At 36.8% G+C, this 26,842-nt stretch overlaps 1 protein-coding gene across 3 annotated transcripts in view; it reads left to right on the top strand.

Annotated features, from left to right (window-relative positions):
- The window catches only part of TMEM117 (transmembrane protein 117), a 537,774-nt gene that overhangs the window by 455,602 nt on the left and 55,330 nt on the right, over nt 1–26,842 (top strand). The gene's annotated exons all lie outside the window — the stretch shown is intronic.

Genomic DNA, 26,842 nt, shown 5'->3' with positions numbered 1-26,842 from the left:
TCCAAAGGTCAAAAATATCTTACTGTGTTTCAATTTTTTCATTGTTAGTTAGAGCTTATTTCCTTCTCCTAGATATTTGATGGATATTAAAATTGCTTTATGAACATCCAGCTCATGAGCTGATCCTGTTTTATTTATTGATTTTTTTTAACATCTTTACTGGAGTATAATTGCTTTACAATGGTGTGTTAGTTTCTGCTTTATAACAAAGTGAATCAGCTATACATATACATATATCCCCATATCTCCTCCCTCTTGCGTCTCCCTCCCACCCTCCCTATCCCACCCCTCTAGGTGGTCACAAAGCACCGAGCTGATCTCCCTGTGTTATGTGGCTGCTTCCCACTAGCTATCTATTTTGCATTTGGTAGTGTATGTATGTCCATGCCATTCTTTCACCCAGCAATCCCACTACTGGGCATATACCCTGAGAAAACCATAATTCAAAAACAGTCATGTACCACAGTGTTCATTGCAGCTCTATTTACAATAGCCAGGACATGGAAGCAACCTAAGTAGTCATCATCGACAGATGAATGGATAAAGAAGATGTGGCACATATATACAATGGAATATTACTCAGCCATAAAAAGAAACGAAATTGAGTTATTTGTAGTGAGGTGGATGGACCTAGAGTCTGCCATACAGAGTGAAGTAAGTCAGAAAGAGAAAAACAAATACCGTATGCTAACACATATATATGGAATCTAAAAACAAACAAACAAAAAGTTCTGAAGAACCTAGGGGCAGGGCAAGAATAAAGATGCAGATGTAGAGCATGGACTTGAGGACACATGGAGGGGGAAGGGTAAGCTGGGACAAAGTGATCCTATTTTATTATTGAGGTTCCAGGTTTTTTCCTTACATATTCATTTGACTATTAAGTTTCATTTTTGCTGTTGGTGTCTAACACATTAAGAAAAGTGTTTTCTAAGTTTTATCAGGAATTTATGGTGAATTTTTATCAAATAAGGCAGCTTTTCAATATCATGGGAGATTATCACAGATGTGTTTTCTTTTAGTATGTTTTACACTTTGAACTCTTAATATAATAAACTGTGAGAATAGATTTCTTATTTTGACCCACCTTACATCACTAGAGTATATCCCACTTTGTGACAGTGCATTATTTATAATAAACAGCTGAATCAATTTTGCAAATGTACTTCTAAGTGAGATGTGTGCCACCTTTTTTCCTGCTAATTTTTATCATCTTTACTTTAGTCCTTAAATGAAGTGAAAGCCTCTGACTTTTGCTGTACTCTGGAACCATACAGGAGCTATTTGTGTTACACTCTATTATTCCATGCCTTGCTGCACATTCTCTTTCTCTACCCCTTTTTTTGTGTAAAGTCAGTAATCTCAAAGATGTTTAGAGAGAAAAGGAAAATACCCATATTATCTCAAACTGCTATTTTGAGTACCTCCTTACCCCCATCTTTTAAAATTAGAGTTTTATTTTTTCACATCCTTCAGTCATTCCTCTCATTATGGAAGAAAAAGGAGGTGAGACATAAGAAAGGACCTTCGTGGAGAAGTGTATTGGGCAACATAGCTTCTCGTTGCCTGTAATGTCATTAGATTTCTTTCCCTATGGTGTTTTATTGTTATTACTCTGACTGTCTTTATCACTATCATGATTATGCCTTATATAAAAGCCTGTTTGTAGTATACCAAGTTATAAATATACAATTCATCTTTTATTATGTCAACTTGGACTGTACTAATAGAAGTATCCAGGGTGAAAGAGGTAATAGCCCCATGTTATTTTATCATGGTCAGAACATTTCAGCAGAATTGTGTTGAGTTTGGAGTACTATATTAAAAATGTATTGACTTTCTTTAAATTGAAGTTGATTCCCAATATTGTGTTAGTGGCAGAAAGGTTTTCAGCTTTTCACTGAGTATGCTGGCTGTGGGTTTGTCATAAATGGCTCATGTTATGTTGAGATATGTTCTCTCTATACCCACTTTGGTGAGACTTTTTATCATGAATGGATGTTGAATTTTATCAAATGCTTTTTCTGCATCTATTGAGATGATGTGGGTTTTGTCTTTCCTTTTGTTAATGTGCTGTATCATGTTGGTTGATTTGCATATGTGGAACCATCCTTGCAACCCTAGAATGAATCCCACTTGATCGTGATGTATGATCCTTTTTATGTATTGTTGAATTCAGCCTGCTAATATTTTGTTGAGGATTTTTGCATTTATATTCACCAAAGATATTGGCTTGTAATTTTGCTTTTTTGTAGTGTGTTTGTTTGGTTTTGGTATCAGGGTGATGGTGGCTTCATAGAATGACTTTGGGAATGTTCCCTCCTCTTCAGTCTTTTGGAGTACTTTGAGAAGGATAGGTATAAGTTCTTCTTTGTATGTTTGGTAGAATTTCCCAGTGAAGCCATCTGGTTCTGGACTTTTGTATGCAAGGAGTTTTTTTTTTAAATTACAGATTCTATTTCACTTCCAGTTATCAGTATGCTCAAATTATTTGTTTCTCCTTGACTCAGTCTTGGCAAGCTGTATGTTTCTAGAAACTTGTCCATTTTTTCTAGGTTGTCCAATTTGTTGCCATATAGTGTTCATAGTATTCTCTTATGATTTTTTATATTTCTCTGGTATTGATTGTTATTTCTCCTCTTTCATTTTTTAGTTTGTTTATTTGGGTCCTCTCTGTTTTCTTCTTGGTGAGCCTGCCTAGACATTTATTTATTTGGTTTTCTTTTCAAAATATCAGCTCTTGGTTTTCTTGATCTTTTCTACTGTTTTTTGATCTCTATTTTATTTATTTCCCTTCTGATCTTTATTATAGCCTTCCTTCTGCTTGGGCTTTTTTGTTCCTCTTTTTGTAATTTTTTTGATGGTAGGGTAAGTTGTTTATTTGAATTTTTTCTTGTTTCTTGAGGAAATCCTGTTATCACTATGAACTTCCCTCTAAAAACTGCTTTTGTTGCATCCCATAGATTTTGTATGGTTGTGTTTTCATTGCCATTTGTCTCAAGGTATTTTCTGATTTCCTCTTTGATTTCATCAATGACCCATTGGATTTTTAGTAGCATATTGTTTAGTCTCCATGTAATTTTTTTTTCTTGTTTTTCTTTCTGCAGTTGATTTCTAGTTTCACACCGTTGTGTTCAGAAAAGATGCTTGAAATAATTTCTATCCTCTTAAATTTGTTGAGGCTTGTTTTGTGCCCTAGTATGTGGTCAATGCTAGAGAACGTTCCATGCCACTTGAAAAAAATCTGTCTTCCGGGTTGTTTTTGGATGTAGTGGCATATAGATATCAAGTCCGACTGTTCTACTGTGTCATTTAGGATCTCTGCTGCCTTATCGATTTTCTGTCTGGAAGATCTGTCCATTGATGTCAGTGGAGTGTTAAAGTCTATTACTATTATTGTATTCCTGTCAATTTTTCCTTTGAGTCTGTTAGTATTTGTTTTATATATTTGGGTGCTCCTATATTGGGTACATATATGTTAACAAGTGTAATACTCTCTTCTTGTATCATTATATAGTGTCCTTCTTTGCCTTTCTTTGTGAACTTTATTTTAAAGTCTATTTTGTCTGATATGAATATTGCTACCCCTGTTTTTTTAGTCATTTCCATTTGCATGAAAAACCTTTTTCATCCCCTCACTTTCAATCTATGCATGTCTTTTGCTCTAAGGTGAGTCTCTAATAAGCAGCATATTGCAGGGTCTTGCTTTTTTAGTCCAATCTTCCACTCTGTGTCTCTTTATTGAAGCATCTTTTCCATTGACATTTAAAGTAATTATTGATAAGTATGTATTTCTTGCCATTTTAAACATTGTTTTCCCATTGATTTTGTAGTTGTTCTTTGTCTTTTTCTTCTTTTTTTTCCTTTTGTGGTTTGATGGTTTTATTTTGTATTATGCTTAAGTTCTTTCTTTTGCATTTTTGTGAATCTATTGTACATTTATGATTTGTGGTTACCCTGATTTTCAAGTATGTTAACCCATAACTGTATCTACTTGCTTTAGACTGATAGTCATGTGAGTTCAAACACATTCTAAAAGATCTATATTTTTTACTCCTTGCCCCTACATTTTGTGATTTTGATGTCCTATTTTACATCTGCATGTTTATCCTTTTGCTGTTAATTATAGTTATAATTGCTTTTACACAATTTTTTGATTGGTTTAACCTATGTATGACATTTAAGTGATCTTCAATCCATTTTTTTCTTTTTAATTAATCAAGTTATTTATTTTTGGCTGTGTTGGGTCTTCATTGCCGTGTGCGGGCTTTCTCTAGTTGCAGCAAGCAAGAGATACTCTTCGTTGTGGTGTGCAGGCTTCTCACTGTGGTGACTTCTCTTGTTGCAGAGCATGGGCTCTAGGTGTGTGGGCTTCAGTAGTTGTGGCAAGCAGGCTCAGTAGTTGTGGCTTGTGAGCTCTAGAGCACAGGCTCAGTAGTTGTGGTGCACGGGCTTAGTTGCTCTGCCATATGTGGGATCTTCCTGGACCAGGACTCGAACCCATGTCCCCTGCATTGGCAGGAGGATTCTTAACCACTGCACCACCAGGGAAGTCCTTCAATCCTTTTATATATTTGCCTTTCCTATTGCCTTCTTACCTTTCCTATAGATTCTTGCTTATTTTCTATTTCGAGAAGACCTTTCAATATTTCTTTTAGGGTAGATTTAGTATTGCTGTGTTCTTTTAGTTTTTGCTTGTCTGAGAAATTCTTAATTTCTCCTTATATTCTAAATAATATTATTGCGGGGTATCCTGGGTTGCAGGTTTTTCTCTTTCAGGACTTTGAATATATCCTGCCACTCCCTTCTGGCCTGCAAAATTTCTGTATAGAAATCAGCAAATAGCCTCATGGGGGCTCCCTTGTAACTGACTTTTTGTTTTCTCTTGCTGCCTTTAGAATCCTTTCTCTTTTTTGCTTGTTTAAATTTATTTATTTTTTAACTTTTATTTTATACTAGAGTATAGTTGATTTACAATGTTGTGTTAGTTTCAGGTGTACAGCAAAGTGATTAAGTTATACATATACATATATCTATCCTTTTTCAGATTCTTTTCCCATATAGGTTATTACAGAGTATTGAGTAGCACTGTGGGCTTTTGTTGTAGAATCCTCTATGGTTTTTTTTTAATTAATTAATTAATTTATTTATTTTGGCTGCGTCGGGTCTTCATTGTGGCATGTGGGTTCCTCTAGTTGCGGCACATGGGCTTAGTTGCAGTATGTGGGATCTTAGTTCCTGAACCAGGGATAGAACCCAGGCCCCCTGCATTGGGAGCGTGGAGTCTTAACCTCTGGACCACCAGGGAAGTCCCTTTTCTTTATCTTTTACTTTTGCCATTTTAATTATGATATGTCTAGGTGTGGGTCTGTTTGGGTTCATCTTGTTTGGGACACTATGTGCTTCCTGTACTTGGAAGGAAGGAATTTTGGTAAGTTTTCAACCATAATTTCTTCAAATACATTTTTGATCCTCTTTTCTCTTTCTTCTCCTTCTGGAGCCCCTATTATGCATAGATTGGCACAATTTATATTGTCCCATAGCTCTCATATGTTGCTTTCTTTTTTTCTAATTTGTCTTTCTGTCTGCTGTTCTGATTGGGTGATTTCCATTATTCTATCTTCCAGATCACTTATTCATCCTTCTGCATTACTTAGTCTGCTAGTCATTGATTTTAGCTCAGTTTTTATCTTGGCAACTGAGTTGTCTAATTTTTATTCATTCCTCTTTATAGTTTCTAGTTCCTTGTTACAGTGATCTGCATTTATCCATAATCTTCCTTAATTCCTTTAGCAATTTTATTACCTCCTTTTTAAACCTGGGGTCTAGTAGACTGGTGAGGTCTGTTTCACTCTTTGTTCTCTCAGGGAATTTCTCTTGTTCATTTGATTGGGAGTAGTTCCTCTGCTTTTTTCGTTTTACGTATGTTTCTCTGTCTTTGTGAGTTTAGGAGAAACAGTTATCTACTGTGGTCTTGCAGGACCACAGGGAGTACCCCTGTGTAGACTGTGTGAGTCCAATATTTTTGGTGTGAGGAGTGTTTTTGGTATGGATGCCAGCCATGTCTTTCCTCAGTGTGTGCTGGCTGGTATCACCTTGATAGGGGGTGTGACTAGTGTTGTGGTGACCAGAGCCTGCACTGGATGTTGGGCACTCTTTGTTCTGTGGCTGTCATAGCTCTGTTGGGGGTAGGATCAGCTCTCCACTTGGAATAGAAGCTCCCAGATCTGGTTCCAAGCTTCAATGTGAGGTAGGTAAGACTGGAGTGCTCCTGTGGGGAAAGGAGTGGCTGAGTACTCTTCCACAGGGTCTGCTGTGGGACGTGGAATTCTGATGCTGCCCATCACTTGGTGTGCAAACCAACAACGTCTGCTGCTGCTGGACCTGCCCTCTGACCCGTCCCTACTGTGGTAGAGCTGATGATAGGCTCAGGTATCAGCCCTGCTCTATCCTGTGTGATATCACAAAGCCTACTGCCACTGGAGCCATGCCCTGTTGAGCACGCTAACAATGGGGTTCTAATGGCAGACCCATGCCCTGTCCTGTGTGCAGTGATATTGGGGCTCCTATGGTGGAACCACACCCCACCCTGTGCACATTAACAATGGCAGCTGGGGACCACACTCTAGGCCCTTCTGGCTGTCTCTGCACAGCTAGACTGAGTCCTCTCTCAGGGACTGTCACTGGAGCCTGAGTTTCAGCAATTAGATACTGTGCGTACCAGCAGCCCCATCTGGCTTTGGTTTCCAGCTGGGAAGTACAGCAACTGGCAGCCATCAGTGCCCATCTCTCTCTGTCCTGATTGTGAGCAAGCCAGCACCTGCACACTCCTGTGAGCAGAATACACTCCTCTCTAGCTCCCTATCTGTCCCGGGAGACCTCTCAGCTGGCAATGGGGGTTCCCAGAGCAAGGGAACATTTCCTCTTTCACAGATCCCTCCCAGGGGTAGAGGTCCTGTCCTGATGGGTTTTTTTTTTTTTTTTTGGTCCTACCCAATTGTAAGGGAATCTTTCTTGCAGCTTTTGTTGTGTAAGAGGTCTGCCAGTTTTCAGTTACTTTTCTGTGAGAATTGTTCCACATGTAGATGTATTTTCAATGTGTTTGTGGAGGAAAGTGAGCTCCATGTCCTTCTACTCCGCCCTCTTGATCTCCACTCCTCATGTATTGACTTTTAAATTACAGAAACTTTACAAGTTTTTGAAAAAAATTGGAAAGCATAGAGCAGAATAAAGAAGAAATACAATTATTTATAATATAATATTCCAGATAAATTCATCATTAGTTGTAGACTTTAGCTTATGATAATAATTACATCCATTTTTCTGAAAACAGAATCATACTCTACATTATTATTGTTTTATAACCTGATTTTTCACTTCACAATGTTATTAAAATTTTCCACGTTATTACATGTTCTTTCACAAAATTATTTTAATCAATGTATTATAATTTTATCAGTGATGGTATTGAAAGATTCTCTATTGTTCAACCTTTGTTTCCATTTTATTACTATTTGTGGTGCTTCAATGAACATGACACAGTGAATATTTTCTTGAGATAAATTCCTACAAGTTGAATTGCTAGGTAAAAAGGGTTGCATGTTATAATGACTTCTAATATGCTTGGCTTAATTTCCCTCTAGAGGTTGTTTTATTTATAATTCCACAATAAGTGCTGGAAGGTGACCATCCCGCTCAACAGCAAAGAATATTGGATTTGTATTAATAGTTTCCAACTTGACTGGTAAAAAAAGGAGTATTTCATTTTGATATACATTTCCTTAATTATACTTATCCATGATCATTTTAATTCAACTCTTTTAAAATTTGGATTTCTTTTTGAGTTTTAGCAAGATAATACAGATCTGTACATTCTCCAGCCACCTCAGGGGGCCTGGGGTAGCATAGCCAACTATAAACAAACAAAACCTTCTGCATCCCTCTGCAGTGAAACATGACTATCCACACTAAGTACGACATACAGAGACTATCAATACCCTCTCTTCTTGACGGGTTTTGCCACCAAATGAGCTCAAGTCAGATTAAATTTTACTGCTGTATGAATGCTGAAAATATCTTTATTTTCAGAGCTTTTCTACTTCGAAATTGAGTATAAGGGATGGTAGACATGTAGTGAAGATGGTCATTTTTTTCCTTCTCTATTGTCTATTTATATTTATTCTTTTTTTTTTTTTTTTTTTTTTGTGGCCTCTCCCCTTGCGGAGCACAGGCTCCGGAGGCGCAGGCTCAGTGGCCATGGCTCACGGGACCAGCCGCTCCGCGGCATGTGGGATATTCCTGGAGCGGGGCACGAACCCGTGTCCCCTGCATCTGCAGGCAGACTCTCAACCACTGTGCCACCAGGGAAGCCCTATATTTATTCTTTTTATAAATTAGTGGCTCAGCTTTTTATTAGGATGCTTACTATTTTCCTCATTGGCTTGTAATTGCTGTTTGCACTTTGAAGATCTTACTTCTTTTCCTGTTACATGTATCATAAATATTGTCCTGAGTTTTGTTATTAAGATTGTTTGCAACAGCTGTTGTCAAGCTTGAGTCTACCCAAGAATCACCTAGCTTGTCTGTGTGTGGTGAGGAGTAGTTGTGTATGTGTGCATGCATGTGTGTGTGTATGTGTATGCACATAAATGTTTGATGCAAATTCCTAAACACTACTCATAGAAAATATGATATAAAAGGTCAGGGTAGAATTCTGGAGTCTGAATCTTAGAAGGCCCAAATGTGATTCTGATACAGGTAATCAAAGACTCACATTTCGGTTTGTGGCTGAGTTTGTTCAATATGTAGCTGTTTTCAGTTTAGGTCTGGTGAAATTTATCAATCTTTTCCTCTGTGATTTCTGCCTTTTATGTTAAGCTGTGGGCACTGTGTTTCAAAAGAGACATAGACAAACTAGAGAACATGCCCAAAGGCCAACAACCAGGATGTTGAGAGAACCAGAATGACAAAGGAATGATGGAAGGAATGCGATATTTAGCTTGAAGCATAGATTTTGGGAAGGAACATGCTAACTCTCTTCCACTGTCAAGTGGAACAGAGCATGTAACCATTCTCTGCTGTACCAGAAGGCTGTACTAAGAGAAGTGTCTTGAAGTCCAGGGCATCAAATCCATCTTCCATTGTGAATTTCCATTTACAAAATGTCTTTCATCATGTCACTTCTCTGGAATCCTTTATGGCTTTTGTTGTCTCTTGGAGAACACTCAGTGTCCTGTGAGAGCCCTCACAATCCCAGCCTCATCTGCCAGCCTCACCCCTTCCACACTCACCCAATGTGCTGCCCAAATGAGGGCTTGATGTTTCTCAAAATCTCAACAGGTTCATGAGTCTTTCCTCCTTCTCAAATCTGAGTTTCACAAGCTATCTGATCTGCTAACCCCCCTTCCCTCTGCCCTGAGCCAGATGTTGAGCTCTGGTCAGGCCAGAATCCTTGGGAGTTCGTTTCTCACATGATCCTCTTTCTAGAATCTCACCACTGTGACCTTACCCAGAAAAGAAGTCATTGAAAAGCCCAAAGTTGTATTTATATGCACTTACATATATTAATATGTAGTTAATATTTTATAGGCTAGGTATTAGGGCTATGAAGATGAATAAAATACGTATCCTTTTTTCTAAAATTCTCAACATCTCAGAAAAGAAGAATTAAGGAAAATTAAATGGGAAAGTTTAGTGAATATTTAAAAATTGGAGAGGGCATCGCGACTATGTAATTCACATTTCAGCAGTTATCGAAATTCAAGTGATTTATAATGCATTCAGACATAAAACTATGTTTAAGAAAATAAATAAGAAAGAAAAGCATTAAATTTGCCTTATTTATATAGAAGACTAGCAGCATTGTGTTCTGAACCAAATGCATAATTTTTGCCGAGATGATTAAATGGAAGATGTTTATGCTTCTGTTGAAAATTTGATTGGTGTTATACAGCATGTTAACTGAAAGACATGCTCATTTTTACTTGCTTAGGAATCCCTATAAGGTTCAATAAAGCGGCTGCATGTTTTTGCATAACAAAAGGGAAAGTGCCTAGTTAATCACTGAATGTCTTGGGATAATGAACCTGTCACACATTTTAGCATCTGTTACATTTATATTTTATTGTGACCATTAATGGATATTTTTCCTTTCCACGGTATAGTAGAAGTGGTTTTTTTCTTATTGTCACACAGCAATTTGAAGTAGGAGTTGTAGTTTTTCTAGAAGCAAATTACTCAAGTATATTATTGTATTTGGAGTCACTCCTTTCAGGTATGTGTGGTGTGCCGCTGAATTTCCAAGTCAGTAAGAATGCCACAGTTGCTAGGTCAGAAGCTCTCAATATTTTAATCTCATATCTCCACACTTCCAGAGTTGGCTAGTAAGCTGTCATGGAATGCCCATTAAGGAAAGCATTCCTCAACGTTACACACAGTGACTTAAATGGCCAGACCCAAGCCCGAACTTCTGTGACAGATTACAAATGTGTTTTACTCTGTAGAGCAGTGAGCCAGCTAAGTAATTTCTAAATAGTAGACTTGTCATCCAAATGCAGTTTGACATTATCTCTAGTTGATCAAAACCCTGAGCTTTTTCTCAAGGAATTAATAACACTTTTATTCTTTGACTATAGAACATCTTGAAATTTGATGCTAATTGTATTAGCTGAGGTTGATTTTCTTTGCAAGTTCCAAAGCAATGCAGCATGCACTATATTGTGAGCTCCTTGAAAGCATGAGACATCATATTTATCTTAGCATCACCACCATTTGACCAGTGTGATGCAATAAGAGTTTCCATAAATATGTATTAAGTTGAATTAACTTCATTTGCCATGGATTATAAAAACTACGAAGAATTTCAGCACTATTAACACTCTCAGTTCTACTTAAGAGTTTGAAGCTTTAAGGAACAGTGCATTTTATTCTTCCAGTAAGTCAATGACTCCATGAGAGAACTATTAGCTCTTATAGTTCATTCGTTCAGCTACTTTTGGAAAACTATCATCCCAGACCAGATACAGCAGCAAATTCTAGCCAAGGCAAAGCAAATGTTATAATCGATGCTATAATTTATAACTAAAAGATATCTTTTTTGGGGATTTGGACAAATTTTTCTCAATCTTCACCTAAATTTTTTCTACCACTTCAACTCATTTGTTTCTAGAGAATTCTAGAATCTTCTGTAGCAGAAAGATCTTCTCTTTACCAGGGAGTTCAGAGACCATTAAAAAGCCTAGTGATATGAGGTAAAGGGAAAGTCAGAAATAGTTTTTAAAAGATACAGTATATAAACAAAGTCTCCTGTTGCATCAATAATGTCTTCTCTCAATGACTCTTGAAATCAGGGTGAGTTGCTTAAGGAATTTATGGAGCTGATATGATGTCAGAAGTAAGAAAATATATCTTGATATCTCAAGACACAATTGTATTTCCAGAACCCTAGCTTCTGCAGATATGCCACAGGGGCCACTGAGGGGGAGTCTAAGGCCATAAAAGTGGTAGTGAATAGAAAAGAGATTATCCACCTTCAGAACACCTTCAGTTTTATTGCAGATTCCTATACAATGTCTCTCAGAGTTTCACTGTTCAAAATATTTTGGACACCACCCCTCTAAAACAATGGACAAAAGTAATTTTAAATTACTTATGAAGAAGTGTAAGATTTTGAAAAATCAAGCTGCCAACATACAGAATACAAGCTTAGTAACAACAGGCATGAAAACATTGCTAAGTTTGAACCAACACCATGCTGTGGCTGCCAAATCAAAAAACAAACAAACCAAAAAACTTAATAGGAACTAAGGCTGTATTAAAAGAAATATGGAATTTAAAATATTGAAGGTGATAAATTCAGTTCTAGTCGAACTGATCAGCCCAACTTATCCAGAACTGTGTTCAGAAAGATCACATAGAGATTGGTTCAAATGGTGGAGTAGAAGGACATGTGCTCACTCCCTCTTGCAAGAACACAAGAACCACAACTAACTGCTGAACAATCATCAACAGGAAGACACCAGAACTCATCAACAGGAAGACACTGGAATGATAAAGGGGTCAATGCAAGAAGAGGATATAACAATTATAAATATATATGCACCCAACATATGAGCACCTCAATACATAAGGCAAATGCTAACAGCTATAAAAGAGGAAATAGACAGTAACACAATAATAGTGGGGGACTTTAACACCTCACTTACACCAATGGACAGATCATCTAGACAGAAAATTAATAAGGAAACACAAGCTTTAAATGACATAATAGTCCAGATAAATTTTATTGATATTAATAGGACATTCCTTCTGAAAACAGCAGATTACACTTTCTTCACACACGGAACATTCTCCAGGATAGATCACATCTTGGGTCACAAATCAAGCCTCAGTAAATTTAAGAAAATTGAAAACATATCAAGCATCTTTTCCGACTACAATGCTATGAGATTAGAAATCAATTACAGGGGAAAAAAATGTAAAAAACACAAACACATGGAGGCTAAACAATATGTTACTAAATAACCAAGAGAACACTGGGAAAATCATAAAATACCTAGAGACAGGGCTTCCCTGGTGGCGCAGTGGTTGAGAATCTGCCTGCCGATGCTGGGGACATGGGTTCGTGCCCCGGTCTGGGAGGTTCTACATGCCGCGGAGTGGCTGGGCCCGTGAGCCATAGCTGTTGAGCCTGCGTGTCCAGAGCCTGTGCTCTGCAATGGGAGAGGCCATAACAGTGAGAGGCCCGCGTACCGCAAAAAACAAAAACAAAAACAAAAAAAACCTAGAGACAAATGACAACAAAAACACAATGATCAAAAACCTATGGATGCAGCAAAAGCAGTTCTAAGAGGGAAGTTTATAGAAATACAATCCTACCTCAAGAAACAAGAAAAGTCTCATATAAACAATCTAACCTTACACCTAAAGGAACTAGAGAAAGAAGAACAAACAAAACCCAAAGTTAGTAGAAGGAAAGAAATCATAAAGATCAGAGCAGAAATAAATGAAATAGAAACAAAGACAACAATAGCAAAGATCAATAAAACTAAAAGCTGGTTCTTTGAGAAGATAGACAAAATAACCCTTTAGCCAGACTCATCAAAAAAAAGAGGGAGAGAACTCAAATCAATAAAATTAGAAATGAAAAAAGTTACAACAGACACTGTAGAAATACAAAGCATCCTAATACACTACTACAAGCAACTCTATGCCAATAAAATGGACAACATGGAAGAAATGGACAAATTCTTAGAAATGTATAACCTTCCAAGACTGAACCAGGAAGAAATAGAAAATATGAACAGACCAATCACAAGCAATGAAATTGAAACTGTGATTAAAAATCTTCCAACAAACAAAACTCCAGGACCAGATGGCTTCACAGGTGAATTCTATGAAACATTTAGAGAAGAGCTAACACCCATCCTTCTCAAACTCTTCCAAAAACTTGCAGAGGAAGGAACACTCCCAAACTCATTTTATGAGGCCACCATCACCCTGATACCAAAACCAGACAAAGATACTACAAAAAAAGAAAATTACAGACCAGTATCGCTGATGAATATAGATGCAAAAATCCTCAACAAAATACTAGGAAACAGAATCCAACAACATATTAAAAGGATCATACACTATGATCAAGTGAGATTTATCACAGGGATGCAAGGATTCTTCAATATAGGCAAATCAATCAATGTGATGCACCATATTAAAAAAATTGAATAAAAACCATACTATCATCTCTATAGATGCAGAAAAAGCTTTTGACAAAATTCAACACCGATTTATGATAAAAACTCTCCAGAAAGTGGGCATAGAGGGAACCTATCTCAACATAAGAAAGGCCATATATGACAAACCCACAGAAAACATCATTCTCAATGGTGAAGTACTGAAAGCATTTCCTCTCAGATCAGGAACAAGATAAGGATGTCCACTCTCACCACTATTATTCACCATAGTTTGGAAGTCCTAGCCATGGCAATCAGAGAAGAAAAAGAAATAAAAGAAATCCAAATTGGAAAAGAAGTAAAACTGTCACTGTTTGCTGATGACATGACACTACACATAGATAATCCTAAAGATGCCACCAGAAAACTACTAGAGCTAACCAATGAATTTGGTAAAGTAGCAGATACAAAATTAATGCACAGAAATCTCTTGCATCCCTATACACTAAAAACGAATGATAAGAAAGAGATATTAAGGAAACAATCACATTCACCATTGCAACAAGAAGTATAAAATACCTAGGAATAAAGCTACCCAAGGAGGTTAAAGACCTGTAGTCAGAAAACTATTAGACACTGATGAAAGAAATCAAAGATGACACAAACAGATGGAAAGATATACTATATTCTTGGATTGGAAAAAAAATATTATGAAAATGACTGTATTACCCAAAGCAATCTACAGAGTCAATGCAATCTCTATCAAATTACCAATGACATTTTTTACAGAACTAGAACAAAAAAGTCTTGAATTTTGTATGGAGACACAAAAGATCCTGAATAGCCAAAGCAATCTGAGGGAAAAAACGGAACTGGAGGAATCAGACTCCCTGACTTCAAACTATACTACATAGCTACAGAAATCAAGACAATATGGTAGTGGCACAAAAGCAGAAATATAGATCAATGGAACAGGATAGAAAGCCCAGAGATAAACCCATGCACCTATGGTCAACTAATCTATGACAAAGGAAGCAAGGATATACAATGGAGAAAAGACAGTCTCTTCAATAAGTGGTGCTGGGAAAACTGGACAGCTACATGTAAAAGAATGAAATTAGAACACTCCCTAACACCATACACAAAAATAAACTCAAAATGGATTAGAGACCTAAATGTAAAACCATGACACTATAAAACTCTTAGAGGAAAACATAAGAAGAAGACTCTTTGACATAAATCACAGCAAGATCTTTTTTGACCCACCTCCTAGAGTAATGCTAATAAAAACAAAAATAAACAAATGGGACCTAATGAAACTTAAAAGCTTTTGCACAGCAAAGGAAACTATAAACAAGACAAAAAGGCAACACTCAGAATGGGAGAAAATATTTGCAAACAAATCAACGGACAAAGGAGTAATCTCCAAAATATATAAACAGCTCATGCTGCTCAATATTAAAAAAACAAACAACCCAATCCAAAAATGGGCAGAGGACCTAAAAAGACATTTCTCCAAAGAAGACATACAGATGGCCAAGAAGCACATGAAAAGCTGCTCAACATCACTAATTATTAGAGAAATGCAAATCAAAACTACAATGAGGTATCACCTCATGCCAGTTAGAATGGGCATCATCAGAAAATCTACAAAAACAACAAATGCTGGAGAGGTTGTGAAGAAAAGGGAACCCTCATGCACTGTCAGTGGGAATGTAAATTGATACAGCCACTATGGAGAGCAGCATGGAGGTTCCTTAAAAAACTAAAAATAGAATTACCATATGAGCCAGCAATCCCACTAACGGGCATATACCCAGAGAAAACCATAATTCAAAAAGATACATGTTCATTGCAGCACTACTTATACTAGCCAGGTCATGGAAGCAACCTAAATGCCCATCGACAGACAAATGGATAAAGAAGATGTGGTACATATATACAATGGAATATTACTCAGCCATAAAAAGGAATGAAATTGGGTCATTTGTAGAGACGTGGATGGACCTAGAGACTGTCATACAGAGTAAAGTCAGAAAGAAAAACAAATATCGTGTATTAATGCATATATGTGGAATCTAGAAAAATGGTACAGATGAACCAGTTTGCAAGGCAGAAATAGAGACACAGATGTAGAGAGCAAATGTATGATCACCAAGGAGGGAAAGCAGGGGGGAGGGGGTGGGATGATTTGGGAGATTGTGATTGACATATATACACTAATATGTATAAAATAGATAATTAATAACAACCTGCTATATAAAAAAATAAGTAAAATAAAATTAAAAAAAAAGAAATATCCATGTAAAACTGGACCATTTTCAGAAGAAATTGTCCAGGATAGTGAAGATTACTAAAAAATTTGGAAGAGAAAGTTTTCAATAGAAATAAGATAATTTTCTTAAAATACTAAGACGTTGATATAAGACAGAGACTTTGTCCTAAGGATAAAGTCCTTAATCTTATTAGGTGATGGAAATGAAGTTTTCAAAATTTAGATTGTGAGAAAAAGAGAAGTATGATAGGTATGAGCCATAGCTTGGGGTGGGGTTTTTTGTAATTTTTTATTGTGGTAAAATAATGATAACCTAAAATTGACCAACTTAACCATTTTTAAGTGTGCAGCTCTGTGACATGAAGTACATTCACATTGTTGAGCTTTTGACAAAGGCTCTCTCCTTGACCAGAGTCTAGTCAGGCTCCTCTGAGAGCTCTTCTCCACCAGGCCTCCTCCTTGGGCCTTGTCCTCAAGCCTGCCGAGCCCAGTTGTAGCAAATATCACAATAAATCAGCTTGGAGTGACTGCCCAGCCTTGGATATCTGATCACCTGTCATGCCTTCAGCAAGAATCCTGTTAAGGTCATTTAGTAACAATCCCCTACCCTTGATGTGTCCTTTTAGTAATTTTCCACCCAGGGACACCACCGCCCCACCCCCTTTCCCCAGCCACTCTGTTCCTTAGATGTAAATTCCCAGCTGTATCTACTGTGTTTAGAGTTGAGCCCAATCTCTCTCCCTTATTACAGTGGTCTTGACACCTATTGCAATAGTCCTGAATAAAGACTATTTTAACAGTGTCAGAATGATTAACAGTGTCAGAATGATTTTTTTACCATTTTAACAGTGTCAAAATGATTTTTTTCTAAACAAAATCATCACCACCATCCATCTCCAGAATTTTTTCATGTTGGAAAACTGAAACTCTGTACTCATTAAACAGTAACTCCTCATTCTCTCCTAACCTAGGCCTTGACAACCACGGTGCTACATTCTGTCTCTATGAACTTGACTTCTCCACGTATCTCATATAAGTAGAATCACATGGTATTATACCTTTTGTAACTGACCATTTCACTTAACACAGTATCTTTAAGATTTATTCATGTTGTAGCATGTGTCAGAATTCCCTTCCATTTTAAGACTAAATGGCGGGGGGGCGGGTGGTGGGATTAATTGGGATTGACATATATACACTAATATGTATAAAATGGATAACTAATAAGAACCTGCTGTATAAAAAAATTAATTAATTTAATTTAATTTTTAAAAAAAGACTGAATAATATTCCATTGCTTGGATATACCACATTTCGTTCATGCATTCATCCATCATGGACACTTGGGTTGCTTCTACCTTTTGGTTATTGTGAATAGTGCTGCTGTGAACGTGGGTGTACAAATATCTACTTGTGTCCCAGCTTTCAATATTTTGTGTATATACTCACAAATAGAATTGCCGTATCATATTGTAATTGTAATTTAAATTTAATTCTAATCTTTTGAGGAATTGCCGTACCATTTTCCATAGCAACTGCACCATTTTCCATTCCCACCAGTAGAGCACAAGGGTTCCAATTTCCCACATCCTCTCAAACACTTGTCATTTTCTGTTTTTTTTTTTAAATAATACCCATCCTAATGAATGTAAAGTGCTACCTCATTGTAGTTTTCATTTGCATTCCCTAATGATGAGCCATTCTTGTTTTCCTTTAAAATTATAAACTTTTTTGTATTTCTGAGTTATTTGGAGCCCTCTAACCTCCTAAGCTCCTATGTTGTAAGATAGGTCTGTCCAATAGAAATACAATGTGAACTATCTATGTAATTTTAAGTTTTCTAGTAGCCACATTTAAAAAAATAAATGTATAAAATTAATTTTAATAATATATTTTAATACAATATATCTAGAAAACAATCATTTTAACATGTAATCAGTATAAATATTATTGGGATATTTTACATTCCTTTTTCATACTAAGTCGTTAGTGTGTGGTTTCTGCTTATAGCATATCTCACTCAATTCTAACTGTCCCCATTTCAAATGCTCAATAGCCACATGTGGCCAGTGGCTACCGTGTTGCACAGGTCTAAGCTCTTGATTCTAATTAAATACTCATTAAAGCTATGAAAAATTATAAGGCAAGAAAAACCAGTTATCAGTACATGAGGTACAGAAATTCTCTGTACACGGGCAGCTTGTGGGTGGATGAGGACACATTGCTGCCTCACCACCATCCACATATTGAATACACGTGTACACAGACTCACATACGGAAGGAAATCTCCCTCTGGACAGCAGCAACCAGAGGGTCTCTCCATTTTGCTGTATTACTGTTAGGTGATAGTATTGTTTTCTACTATTTTACATTTTTTAAAAACTCACAATATTTCAACTAAACTCTAAGTTGTAAAACATGGTTCAGCTAGTGTGAACCACAAATGCTTTGATTGCCCAGGAACCAATATATAAACAAAGGTTGGAATCACATCATTTATGAATTGGTCAGTTTCTGTATAGAGGTGACTTCTTCAATATTTGATTTGTGGATCACATAAAGGCCTTTTTAATCAGCTCTAATATTTCCCCTATTGGCATGCTGATTTTAAGTTTTTCGTTTTCATTTTCTTTGCAGCCCGGGAGTCACATAAGTGGTACCATTCAAACTCCTTGATTATCTAAGTGCCTTTCTAATCTCTGCAGGAGCTAAGTCACTATCCTGTAAATAAGGCACCAGCGGTGCCAAATCAGAAATTGTCACGTGAGATATTAGATCTTCCGAGATCATTGTCGGTTTTAATAACAGTGCCGTTTCATAAGCCAAGCGTCCCCTTTGGGGCCAACCTGTCACTAATAGCCATTAAGTTCTAGCCCATTTCAGTGCTCCTCAGGGTTTCATATTTGTTTCATCTATGTACAGCCTGCATGCCAAAAAGTTAAAGAGCTTTTAAACAATTAAGAAGGAACCTCTTGTCAGTTTAAGCTTAACTGTTGACAGTTTGGATCACAGGGTAATTGTTCATGAATTAGTGGTACAGTGAGGTTCATTGAAATTTAATGGACAGTATTGACTACCTTTCTAAGCTTCCTATAGAATTCAACATTTTTTACTACTCAGAGTATTGGATACCCCTTCTTGTACACTGGATTGCTCCCTCTCTTCTAGAGAGTATCTGCGTGGGGACTGAATCCCTGCCTGCTGCCACTCTTCTGTCCCTCAGGGCACCCAACTCCACCATAATGCTCAGTGACACGTACCCATGGACTGGCTGGACTGGCAAGGAAAATTTTCATTCTTACACCTTGGGCACAGTGGTTTTACCTATGCTTCCAAAAATAAATTTAGCTCATTAAAGTAATATTTAGTCAATAATTATGTGAGTGCCTACCAAGTGCCATCTCTGTGCTGGAGGCATCACACTTACTAATTTATCACATAAATCAAGCACTGATTATTTTTCTGTTATGTGTGTGTAAACTGAGGCCCAGAGGAGACACACCTTTCATGGGTTACTTACCAGCCCTGGTGCACTGGATACGTTATGGAACTTCTCTGGGCTTCAGCTTCTCTTATTTATGCGATGGGATCAGTATTACTGCCACTAAGTGTTGCTTTAAGAAATAAATTATGTAATGCTTTATTTTATCCCTTTTCTTCTTTTCTTCACTTTGCAGAAATAGAATAAGTTTGCACACAGCATTTCACTTCTTATCAGAAGTGGAAAAAATATCTCCTCATTTAGACTAATGAAGCCAGTCTTTCACTGCATTATACCAGATTGTTCTGTATCAGACAAAGAACTGGGCCAAATGAAACAAAAACTAAATCTGCTTATTTAAGGCTACCTTGGAATGTTTTGTAATAATATGAGCACTGGTGAAACTGTTCTGTAGATCCCTGTTGTAGTCTGAGTTAAAAATTATGACCCCAGGGCTTCCCTGGTGGCGCAGTGGTTGAGAGTCTGCCTGCCGATGCAGGGGGCGCGGGTTCGTGCCCCGGTCCGGGAAGATCACACACGCCGCGGAGCAGCTGGGCCCGTGAGCCATGGCCGCTGAACCTGCGCGTCCGGAGCCTTGCTCCGCCGCAGGAGAGGCCGCACAGTGAGAGGCCCGCATACAGCAAAAAAAAAAAAAAAGACCCCAATATAATCCTAAGACTTTTTTTAGGCAGTATCAGCTTACATCTGGAGGCTTATAAAAACAAAATTAAACTGCACACACACACACACACACACACACACACACAAATGTAGAATTATATCACTATGGAAATACTGATATTCAATTTATATTGAATACTGATATTTCTAGTCAAGCATCTGAATGTGTGTATACACAGTTTTAACTAATACCAGAGGATTTTAAATATCTGTAACTTTAAAATACCTTTAAAATAATTTTATATAAAGCTATACCTATTCAGCTGAAACTTATACTAATAGATTTAAAATAGGTCTTCGTATGTTGACAGTTTTTTATCACGTTATATATTTTTATTACAATTGATGAGTGATAGATTACTAGAATGTTTCTTAATATTTTCAAACCAATAAATAACAATTGTGTTGTCAAAAACAACTCAGACAATTTGCACATCTCTCACCTCTCTGAGGCTGTGTTGTTCTTACTGGAAGTGTCTTTGATCAACCACTTCCAAGTTTCTTGCTTCAGACTGCAGGGTATGAACATCATTTGTTTGATAAGTATTTATTAAATGCCAACAATATTCCATGCCCTGGGCATAAAATGTGGTGGATAAAAATGGTATTGCCCTTTTGGAACCTGGAATCTAGTGGCAGAAGCAGATATTAATCAATGAAGTATAGAAATAAATACAAAAATACAAGCTGTGGTGATTTTTCTTATGGAAAAGTACAAGGAGATATGAGAATATTGAAAAGGGGGGACGTGGCATGGTCTGGAAAGCTTGATTACAGATCACTTCTCTGACCAATCAACTAGGTAAAGATGGTGATGTAGGGAAAGACATTGGACTTTGGATGGATATAAGCTTGAGTTTCAAATATGTCTTCTTTGTCCTGAGGTAAGTTGCTTAAATTATTTGAAATCTCAGTTTTCTCATTTATAAAAGGACTTTATTGTATTTACCTCAACACAGTTCTTAAAGACTGTAAAACAGATTTGTTAGTGGCTGGCACATAATGTGCATGTAGTAAATGATAGTGTCCTATCTCTCCATTGCTCCTTTAATGACAAACTTTTTCTTAATGCCTAATAAAGTAGCATTCTTCTTCTTAAGTATTATTACAGATTCTATCCAAGTCAAAGACTAGTAATTACACAATAGCATTGTACCTGCAGTAAATACTAGAATTCAATATAGGGCATTTTATTTCAAGTCAGATGTTTGACCAGGAGTGTAATTAAGAGAATGGATTCATTGACTTTAGGAAAATAGCACGCATTATGCATATCATTAGCTTGACTGAGTAAAACCATGTGTCTTAATGGAAAACCCACCAAACTAAGAGTTAGGAGAACATGATTGTAAATGAGATGCTTGAAAAGTCAGGGTGCAGCTCTGGGTCTCAGACCAATTTTAAATCCCTTTTAGCTCAATCATCTTGGGAAGCTGAAAAATTAAATTAGTGCCCAGTTCACATGGTTGATTCTTATTCTTTCTGGGATTCTTAGCTTGAGCGTCACCTCCTCTGAGAAACCTGCTCTGACTACCTAAGGTTTGGGCTATTGTCACTCCCCTAGGCTCCCTTAAAAGAAGAATCTGGCTACTATTTACTGAATGTGTGCGCATAGGACTGAATCTTCCCCACACTATGCTCTCCGTGAGGAGGTGAACAGTGCCCACCTCACGCCTCAGCTCTTGGTACAGTGCCCAACACTTAATAGGCACCATGCTGCTGAGACAATATTTGGTGCGTCATCTAAGTCAGAAAAAAGATCACCAGTTACGTGCTCAGCACCATAAAAATGTTCTGAAAAACCATATAGGCTGAACTTTCACCTTAAGGAGATTATAGTTAAGTGAGCAGTGCAAGACTAAAACACATCACAGATGTAGAGAATAAACTTATGGTTACCAAGGGTTAAGGGGGTTGGTGAATGGGGAGATTGGGCTTGACATATATACACTACTATGTATAAAATAGGTAACTAATGAGAACCTACTGTATAGCACAGGGAACTCTACTCAATAATCTGTGGTGACCAAAATTGGAAGGAAATCTAAAAAAAGAGTGGATATAGGTATACGTATAACTGATTCACTTTGCTGTACAGCAGAAACTAACACAACATTGTAAAGCAACGATACTCCAATTAAAAAAAAAGACTAAAACACAAACAAGCAAAAATCAGACAAAATAAGAATGGCATCACTGGACTTCCCTAGTGGTGCAGTGGCTAAGAATCCACCTGCCAATGCAGGGGACACGGGTTCGATCCCTGGTCTGGGAAGACTCCACATGCTGCAGAGCAACTAAGCCTGTGCACCACAACTACTGAGCTGGCACTCTAGAGCCTGACAGCCACAACTACTGAGCCTGCGTGCCAAAACTACTGAAGCCCGCGCACCTACAGCCTGTGCTCTGCAACAAGAGAAGCCACCCAGTGAGAAGCCCTCACACGACAACGAAGAGTATCCCCTGCTCACCGCAACTAGAGAAAGCCCGCACGCAGCAATGAAGACCCAACACAGCCAAAAATAAATAAATAAATAAATTTATTTTTTTTAAAAAAAGAAGCGTATCATAAAATGAGGTATGCATCATAAATTCTTCATGGGGTCCACTGATGGTCATGGAAAAGATGGGGCTTTGAAGACTGGAAGAGAATTCACTAAGTAGAAAAGGAATGGACAGGCCATGACTGAAATATGAAACAGTGTGTCAGTCAGGGCTGAAAAGAGCAGCGGGATCCATGGTAGTTAGTTGTGGGAACTGAAGCCGGAAGTCAGGCAGTGGAGGGTCTTGTACGTCAAGAGGAGCCATTTACAATTTTCAGAAGTTTCACACACGTGATTTCATATAATCCCATAGTAACCCTCATTTTTAATCCTCTACTCTTACATTGCTCCTCCCTCCTTCCCTCTCCCCACTGGTAACCACTAGTTTGTTCTCTATGCCTGTGAGTCTGCTTCTTTTTTGCTTTATTCACTAGTTTGTTGTATTTTTTAGATGTGACATACAGTGTTTGTCTTTCTCTGTCTGACTTATTTCACTTAGCACAATGCCCTCCAAGTCCATCCGTGTTGCTGCAAATGGCAAAATTTCCTTCTTCTTTATGGCTGAGTAGTATTCCATTGTGTGTGTGTATACACACACACACACACACACACCATATCTTCTTTATCCATTCATCTGTTGATGAACACTTAGGGGCTTCCATACTTTAGCAATTATAAATAACGCTGCTATGAATATTGAGGTGCATGTATCTTTTCCAATTAGTGTTTCTGGTTTTTTCAGATATTTACCCAGCAATGGAACAGCTGGGTCATATGGAAATTCTATTTTTAGTTTTTTGAGGAACTTCCATACTGTTTTCCACAGTGGCTGAACCAATTTACATTCCCACCAACACTATAGGAGGGTTCCCTTTTCTCCACATCCTTGCCAATATTAGTTATTTGTGTTCTTTTGATGATAGCCATTCTGACGGATGTGAAGTGATACCTTGTTGTGGTTTTGATTTGCATTTCCCTGATGATTAGTGATGTTGAGCATCTTTTCATGTGCGGAGAATTTAAAGAATCTTTTGTTAAAAAAAAAACGCTATTAAAGCAAGTTAGGAGAAGGTTGAGAAAGAAAGTAATCATGCAAATAGTAAGACTGAGTCAATTGTATTTAAGAAATACAACTTATCTTTCTTATTTAGAAAAGATTTTGGCCTAGAATTAAGTAGGTGAGCATTTCCTCTTTAAAGTAGAGCATGGGAATAAAAGAAGAAAATGATTAGGAATGCAAAGAAAGAAGGGATAGAAGGAAAGAAAAAGAAAACACCCAACTGATTCAGAATTTATACCACCTTTGGCACAGACTCCGTCTCTTTTTTTTTTATTAACTTTACATTTAGCTGTGTTTAAACATTTTAATAATGAAAAAAAATCAAGAGGAGTGTGCACTTGATGGGTTTGGAAATGTGGGCCCCTGATGGCATTGAACATGAAACTAATATGCTCATTATAAAGTTTCTAGAAATTTAGGATAGATTTTTAGGATAGAAGTAAGTCTCAAAGAAGGAAGGCTCTGAACAAAGTCATTTTAAAATAATATTTTATATTTAAATAATGTCCTGAACATCTAACTCATGCCCATTTCTTTTATCTCATTGATCATCATAGCAGTTCAACCAGGTAGGGCAGCATTTACAGAGGAAGAACAGATGCTCAGAGAGGTTAAGTAACATGTTCAGGGTCCTCTAGTTAATTAATGGCAGAGTCAGGATTAAAAGGCAGAATTCCTGAATTTCAAATGTATATCATTAAAGTTATAACTAAAATTTATCTAATGGTAGCAATGTTATAGTTCCGTTTTTTAGTATATATTGTCTAAAGACATTTTTACCATAATCTTGGTGAAAACATGTAGAGATTTTTGTTGGTGAGGCTTTTTTGCTTTTAGGTTAAAAACATATGCATGTTTGTAAACCCACAAAACAGCATTGAAGAACATTAGTCAGATTTTGCTGGATAAACCCAAATTTATAATACTTACATGTAATAATACTCAAATAGTAATAAATGTTACTTTAGCTTACATACAAAAAGCCAGAAACAATTCTTGCCATTAAAACCACATAGACTTTAGACTGCAGTTTTAAAGGGAAAATATTTCAAGTATAAGAAATAAAACAAGAAATTAGTATTTACTACAGAGGCTGCTTTTTCCTGTAGAAGAGATATGATATGTGTTCTATAAATAGAGCGAATTTAGGACATGGCAATCAACACATTTAACTTAATTTCTTGAGTTCTGTTAGCTGATTCATACCCTTTGGCCAGAGGACAATGCATGTGACCATTTACTGCTGAATGCTTTAGGCGAGTCTGTGTAGTATTTTTGCTAAAGAAGACAGATTCTGGAGTCAGATTTGCTGTGGTACAAACCCTGATCCCCCATTTACTAATCTGTTATTTTATGCAAGTTTCTTAACCTCTGTAAGTCTTATTGTCTTTGTCTATAAAATGTGGATAATAGTAATAGTAAATTTTATCTATGAGTCCTTTAAAATAGTATAGGAATAAATAAATAAATGGATGGTAAGGAATAAAAAGTTCTCATGCAAGCAAAACCACTGCTATGCATATATTTTATACATAGGTACAGCCATACATATATTTCCTATTTGCCATGAACTACTAATTTGTATTCTAGGACATGTCTATTCCATTCAGTTTTCTAACCATTCACTCCAGAAGTGTCATTGTTAGGTTTGCAGGAAAATGGAATGGAAGCTTTTATGACATTTTACTGATTTTTAGTGATCTGTGGTGATTAACGAAGTTTTATTGGATACCAGAAAAAAATAATTCCTGTACTCCTAGTTTTATGTTTTAAAGCAATCCATTAGGCATTGGAAAAGTGCCTGAAAGTTACATTTTAAAGGCTTTTCTTTTTAAACCAAAGCTTTTTTTTTCCCCAATAAGGTTTATATGTAAAACATTATATCAGTCATAGGGTAAGTACTTGTTGGTAAGAGTACTTACTCTATGACTGTATTTTATAAATGTTTAAATCTAGATTTTTCTTCCTTGCCCTTCCTCCCCTCTCATGCTGCACTCTACATCTGTTACAAAATTATTCATTCAAAACAACTTGAGTAAACTTCATCAACAAGACCTGCTGTTGGCTAGAGCAGTTCTTGCACACCCAGAAATTGAAGCTGCTGACAGGCCTAGTGCTATGAATTTAAACATGTGAGAAGTAAGACTGATGTTTTAAATATTATTTGAAACTCAATGCCTTCAGTAACTGATATTCCTTTCTGCTTTGTGGTTGTGGAAACTTGTAGAAAATATCTGGTGGCATCTAATGAGGTAAGAATGTAGCAGAGCTGCTGTGAGGGGATAAAGAGGTCCAAGGAGATGGAGGGGTGATCCCAGTTCTGGTCAGTCATGCCTTCCATCCTTCAGTGAAGCCCTCTGCTATGGACTGAAAACCAAACTCCAAAGGAGTTCCAAAGGACCAAATCATATATTTGTCTGAAAAGAAAAATAATGTATCTTCTGACAGAGATGAAGACAACCATCCTTGGAAGAGATCCTTAGGAGTCAGAGTCATAGCATGCAAGCCGTTCTAACACGCACATTTTCACATCTAAATGCATCTCAAAAGTCAGTGAATACATTTAATGCATTAATTCTATATTCTTTTCATTCAAAAAAATTTTTATTAAATTAATTGTTAGTGTATCTTATAATAGACTATATATTCACTATATATGTAAACATTTATTTCATTTATTATATATATATACTTTATATACACACATATACATTCAAAATATTTTGGCATTAAATGAATTAAGAAATGCAAAATATTTACTTTGTGAAAAATTGTATAAATCAAATGTTGATGAAAATATGTACAGTCTAACAATATTTCATTCCTTTGCAAACCACAGAACAGAGAAAGCAGCAGTGAATGATTAAGAACCACTAATCTATGGTGGGGAAATACTGATAATATTTAAAGTAGAAGGAAAAGCACTGTTGATTTTTGATTTTTTTTTCCATTACTCTAGGGGATGGATCAAAAAAGATCTTGCTGTGATTTATGTCAAAGAGTGTTCTTCCTTTGCTTTCCTCTAAGAGTTTTATAGTGTCTGGTCTTACATTTAGGTCTCTAATCCATTTTGAGTTTATTTGTGTGTATGGTGTTAGGGAGTGTTCTAATTTCATTCTTTTACATGTAGCT

Source organism: Globicephala melas, chromosome 10 (genome assembly GCF_963455315.2).
Source record: "Globicephala melas chromosome 10, mGloMel1.2, whole genome shotgun sequence".
Classification (NCBI taxonomy): Eukaryota; Metazoa; Chordata; class Mammalia; order Artiodactyla; family Delphinidae; genus Globicephala; species Globicephala melas.
The sequence above is the reverse complement of the archived record's forward strand: the minus strand, read 5'-3'. Positions and strand labels throughout refer to the sequence as shown.